The sequence below is a fragment of the Rhinichthys klamathensis genome, unplaced genomic scaffold (assembly GCF_029890125.1).
Source record: "Rhinichthys klamathensis goyatoka isolate OS25496 unplaced genomic scaffold, OSU_Roscu_1.1 h1tg000005l_1, whole genome shotgun sequence".
Taxonomy (NCBI): domain Eukaryota; kingdom Metazoa; phylum Chordata; class Actinopteri; order Cypriniformes; family Leuciscidae; genus Rhinichthys; species Rhinichthys klamathensis.
Window position 1 is genome coordinate 4198073 of NW_026606558.1, and position 6000 is coordinate 4204072.

General features: G+C 38.4%; 1 protein-coding gene across 1 annotated transcript in view; it reads right to left on the reverse strand.

Moving 5' to 3' along the window:
• Positions 1 to 5681, reverse strand: part of slco3a1a (solute carrier organic anion transporter family member 3A1a) — a 78899-nt gene extending 73218 nt beyond the window's left edge. Inside the window, exon 1 of the mRNA XM_056255655.1 lies at positions 5534 to 5681. The gene's annotated coding sequence lies outside the window, so the exon portion shown is untranslated. The remainder of the gene's footprint in view (positions 1 to 5533) is intronic.
• Between the last annotated feature and the right edge of the window lie 319 nt (positions 5682 to 6000).

Consider the following 6000-nt stretch of genomic DNA (forward strand, 5'->3'; position numbering starts at 1 on the left):
GAGGAAGCTCAAACGTGCTGCGTAACACGAGAATGAACCTCATTGGTTCTTGAGGAAGCTCAAACGTGCTGCGTAACACGAGAATGATCCTCATTGGTTCTTGCAGAAGCTCAAACGTGCTGCGTAACACGAGAATGAACCTCATTGGTTCTTGAGGAAGCTCAAACGTGCTGCGTAACACGAGAATGAACCTCATTGGTTCTCGCACGTCAAGCGAACATGCTTGATCTTCCGTTTTCCACAACTGATGTGTGAGTTGATGAATATTTATATGTGAATAAAATCCTAAATTCAATCTGTTCATCATATAAAGCGATCGAGAGACTCTTCAGAAAATTTGGACTAAACCGCTCAACTCATATGGATTAGTTTTGAAGCGTCAAAGTGTCAGTTGCGTAGCTGTCAATGGAGGGACAGAAAGCTCTCAGATTTAATAAAAACAATATTGAGAGAAAAATATCTTAATTTGTGTTCCGAAGATGAATGAATGTCTTACGGGTTTGGAAGTACGTGAGGGTGAGTTATTGATGTTTTTGTGTAAACTATCCCTTTAATAATAAAACAATGGCAGTATTGTAGTGAATCAATCAAGCCTGAAACGCACACACGAGTGAGTATTAAGTAAGGGAGCAGGGGAGTTGCAGTAGCTTTGGTGAGCGTTTAGGGACCATTTGAAAGCACTTACCATATTTATCCCATGAATTATTCATTTGTTTCTTTTCCCTCAAGCATGCACATATGCCAAATATCTAGAGTCAAATTCAGCTCACATATAAAAGCAAAGCATGAAATCACAGCCACAGACAAACGGAAATTAAAGTCTACTGACAATCGATTGGCTGCATATTCATGCTATAATAGTTTTATAACAGACTAAAGTGGGGGTATCAAACAGCATTGTATTACAATCTGACGTCATGTTTTTGAAAGAACCTCTGGTTACACTTTAACGTACAGCGTCATTTTACATTTAAGTACTGAGTAATATTAATTAACAACATGTACTTACTATATTGTTAGGGTTAGGATTATGGTTGGGTTTAGGGTTAGTTGCATGTGTATGCATAATTTTCTGTTGTTATTATTATGAATCAATTATTATTATCATATTATTATGAAGTACATGTAACATTCAGATTCTGTAAAATGAAGTGTAACCGGATCTCTTATGCTCAACCACATAAAAAATAAAATAAAAACAGTAAAACTTTAAAATATTATTATAATTTAAATCATTATAAGTTTTAGGTTTCATTAGTTAACAACCTTAGTTAACATGAAATAAGAATTAACAATACTTCTACAGCCTTAACTAATCTGAGTTAATATTAATTTCAACATTTACTAATACACTATTAAAATCAAAGGTTGTATTTTTTAACATTAGTTAATACACTGTGACTAACATGAATAAACAATGAGCAGGATTTTTATTAACTAACATTAAGAAAGATGAATAAATACTGCAAAAAAATGAATTCATGTTAATACATTAACTAATGTTAACTAATGAACCTTAATGTAAAGTGTTACCATATAAGTGTAATTTATTCCTGTGATGTCACAGCTGAATTTTCTGCATCATTATTACTCCAGTCTTCAGTGTCACATGATCCTTCAGAAATCATTTTAATATGCTGATTTGATCTTCAAGAAACATTGCTGCAGCATTTAGGTGGAAACTGTGATTTCCAGGATACCCCCCCCCCCCCCCCCCAAAAAAAGAAGATAATTTATTTGAAGCAGAAATCTTCTGTAACAATTTAGTCTTCTTTACTGTCAATTTTTACTGTCAAATGGATACATCTGTGCTGAATAAATGTAATCATTTCTTTAGAAAAAAAATCTTTTGAACTGCAATGTAATATTTTTTTTTAACATTTCAAGTTTACATTATGAATGAATATGAGTTTACAAATGATTAATATTTAAATGAACACTTTATTAATAAATGCTGTAAAATCGTTGTCCATAATTCGTTTTTTTGACACCTAATGTATTATTAACGAATTTGAACCTTATTGTAAAGAGTTCATATTTCTTTTGTTACGATTCAGTCATGAGAGAAAAAAAGGTTCCTCCCTTCCAAACAAGGGATGAAACGTACAAATTAACCTTTCCGATAATTCCCACTAACAGACATAAGCAACAAGCAACAGGACGTCTCATTTAAATTCAGCGGCAGTTTCTCGTTGATATACACACAGTGATAAAGGGACGGGTAATGGAAAGTGAGACACATGCATTAACGCTGAACTGATAACATTTTCTAGCACGTTGAGAAATGCAAGGAGCAGTTTCCACCCCCTTCCCACCAAAATTCATCTAGTGGCACTACAAGCAGCTGTTTGTGAAAGGCTGGGGCGTTTGATTCTGCCTTCTCGGTGCACAGCTTGTGGCTCTACAGCAAAGTAGCTCAAGCGTTTCCTTCCTGAGGGGGAATATGAAAAAGTAATGGTCTCATCTTTCCCTTTTGTAACGGTTCCTCCGCAGATGTCTAATGAAAGCTGTGTCTCACAAAGGACAGTGGTTATACCATCTCAAGACAGATTGCTAAATGCACGTCTATTCACTGTCATAGAGGGGTGCAGGGATGACGTATTTTTGTAGGCCGAAACCTGAAAATGAGTTAGCACTTCCGGTTCCAACGTCCTGAAGTCATGGGGGGTTTTTTCTGGGTTTTTGGTTAAATGCTTGAAATAATGGTCTGTGGTGAACACAAGCTTAATATATTTTTACTTTTATTCTATGATAAAAAATGCATCTCTTGTGAATTTTTACTGCTAAAGCTTTTACAGGTCTTGTAAAAGGCGGTTTCTAACAAGTGGCTTAAATAGAACTACAGAAGTTGCAGGGACATTAAATGCCATCATATTTGTTTAGAGCCAGGGCTTCGCTTTTTACTTAATTGAATTTTTTGCCAATTGTATTTATGCTTAAAATTCAAGTTGTGGTCATTTGTGAAGATTGTAAAAAAACACAAAAAAAAAACACTGGGTTTTTGTCGAGGGAACCAGGCTGATGCTAAAGGCCCTTGCACACTGAGTACGAAATTCGCGTCCGAAATTTTCGCACGTTAAAAAATATATACGACCTCACGTTATGTCAATCATGCTTGCATACTGCCTCCGAAACTTTCGTCCGTCATAAAAAAATCGAATCGGGTTTGCTTTTCTGCGTTTTTCGGGTCCGTATAGCAAGCAGTTTGAAGTGTGTTTTGACAATTCAGAGCCACCGAATCACGAAGACGAAAAAACGCATACGAAAATTTCGGACTCAGTGTGCAAGGGCCTTAACGGGTGGCCTACAAAAATACGTCATACCTGCACCACTCTATAAATGCACAAAAATGTGTACCTTTAGGGACAGCTTTGTCTTTTATCAATGGTACATACAAAGTTGTCCCTTAAAGGTGCTCTAAGCGATGTCACGCGTTTTTTAGGCCAAAACATTTTTTTGTCACACACAGCAAACATCTCCTCACTAACCGCTAGCTGCCTGTCCCCTGAACTAGAGGTCTTCACGGGTCCACTTGGATCCGAAAACCCGAGGTCTGACCCGAGACCCGAGCGGGTTCGGGTCCAAAACTCCGACGAGTGTCTCGGACACGGGTCGGGTTCGGTATTAGTGGCCTCGGGTCTCGGGTAATTTAAAATAAATATGCCTTTTCCAAATGGACCCGAGAAGACCCGAATTCTTTTAAACTATGTTGGGCATTTAAGAAAATTGCAGTATTTAAAACAACTCTATGACACCGTTCTCTCACTTTTTCTAAGTGAGAGAGCGAATCCGCGCTTCTACGTGCAAATGGGCTATAAGCATAAGCACGGTTGCCTCCGCATTTATTTACTCAGTTGCTCGCTCCACATAAACCAACCCCTCCCTTTGCCAAGAAGAACTAGTGCGCCATCATGTGGATGGATGTTTGACTAAATGCAAGTATTTGAATTGTCGTTTAGCCAGGCCTGTCAATCAATTTTAAAAATACGCGACATTGTCAGAAAAGCATGGAGGCGATAACAGAAATTGCAAAAAATGTCAGGGAAAACGAATGGTGGTTCTTATCATCGTATGGACCGGTAAATAACATTATGCCAAATTTTATAGGAAGTAATGGGTTACAGTGATGTGTGATTGACATTTTAGCACTTCAGCGCGCTTACACTTGCGCGTCTATGTTAAGTGCATTTTTGAGAAACGCAGGGCTGCAGGCTGTGCACAATGTAAATGCCGTTTACGTTCGGGCCCAGTCGGGTTCTAAAGGAAATGCCGTCAGGTCGGGTCGGACTCGGGTCTAATTTTATCGGGTCTGTCTCGGGTCGGGTTTTTCTTTTAAAAAAATAATTTATGCAAGTCGGGTTCAGGTAAGTAGTGATTCGGGTCGATTCGGGTCGGGTACAGTTTTTAGGACCCGAGAAGACCTCTACCCTGAACACACTGTAAGAAAAAAACGCGGTCTCTGTAGACAGCCCAGACTCCACAAACGGCAACAAAAACAAACTGACTCAGCCTGGACCACGAAACATAACAAACAGTGTTCCAGCCAATAACCGACAAGAATGATTTGGGGGTGGGGGTTGGGGGGTTAGTGCGTGTGCACATGAAGGGGGGTGTGGGGACTGGAGGAGAGAGACGCATGAAGTGGGAAGTTAGCGAGAGATGTCCTAGACAACGAAAATGACTAAATAACGAACAAATAACAAAGAATAGGGAAAAGGAGAAGGCGAAGTACCGAATTTACATCGGGAAAGCGGTCAAAAGGTTCATGACTGTTTCAGGAAGCACGGAAGGGAGGGGGAGTTGACGGGATGAGGAGGAGGAGGAGGAGGAGGGATGGTCGAGCTAGCCTCCGTTTTGTATGACAATACTTTGAACGTCAACAAGAAGTGATGTCACCCAACATCGCTTAGAGCACCTTTAAAGTTACTGCCTATAAAACATTTTCAATTAGCTATCACAACTTGCACCCCTAACGATTCTATACAGTGTTCAATAGTCATACAATTATGCACTGAAAAAAATTATTTACAGTATTTAAGACAAAAATATTATTTAAAATCACTGTGAATCAAACTATGAAATATTGAAGTAGAAAGATTGAAGTAGTATTTTCTTGTAAAAACATACTCCAACAACCTTTGTTTTATTTACAACTTCGAAAAACCTTTATTTTTTATTAGCTCATTAGGGGCTATAGCTCATCAAAACTGTAGGATAGCCCCAACACCATTGGTTGAGCCACTTTTGCTGGGTAGGGCTTGTTCTGGTAGACGATCTTTTGCATTCTGAATTTTGCCTTAAGCTTGACATAATATCACACGGGAATAACAAACAGGTTTTAACTCATATTTCCATATGGCATGTCTGCAAGACAACCATGAACCAACTGTAAAATAGCAGAATGGTTTGAAAACAAAGAAAGAGAGATGAGAAAAAAAAAAAGAGAGATTCAGTGGCCTTTGTTCAGAAAGAGCCAAACACATTCCTTTGAAGATTACCCTATTGGCTACTGAAATGGCATTAAATCACTCACAGTTCAAGGTGAGCAGTTCAGTGGGAGGTTCCTTAAGAAAATCCATCCAGCTGAATAATTGAAGTGTCTGAAAACCATCCATGAATATGCAAGAAGGGAATCAAAGTGTCTCAACCCCTCTCTTGCACCGGCCTCCTCTGGGATTCAACAGCACATCTGGGTTGCAGACGAAGAAACACTCATTGTAGAGCACTGAAGACCTCTGCCTCAACATGAAGGGTATTACTGAAATGAAATGAAATAAAATCTCATCAAATCTAATGTGCTGAGGCTGATAGCAAGATATCGAGGACTTCAGATGACACCAAATAATTCAACATATACAACTGCTAAATGTTCTATATATTGTAATCATTATGATCACAACTTGTAATAACTGCTTTATTGAGATCATTGTTTCTGCCTAAATGAATACATGATGTTAGCTAACTGAATGACTTGTATTATCTTAGAAATGTACATTTCTG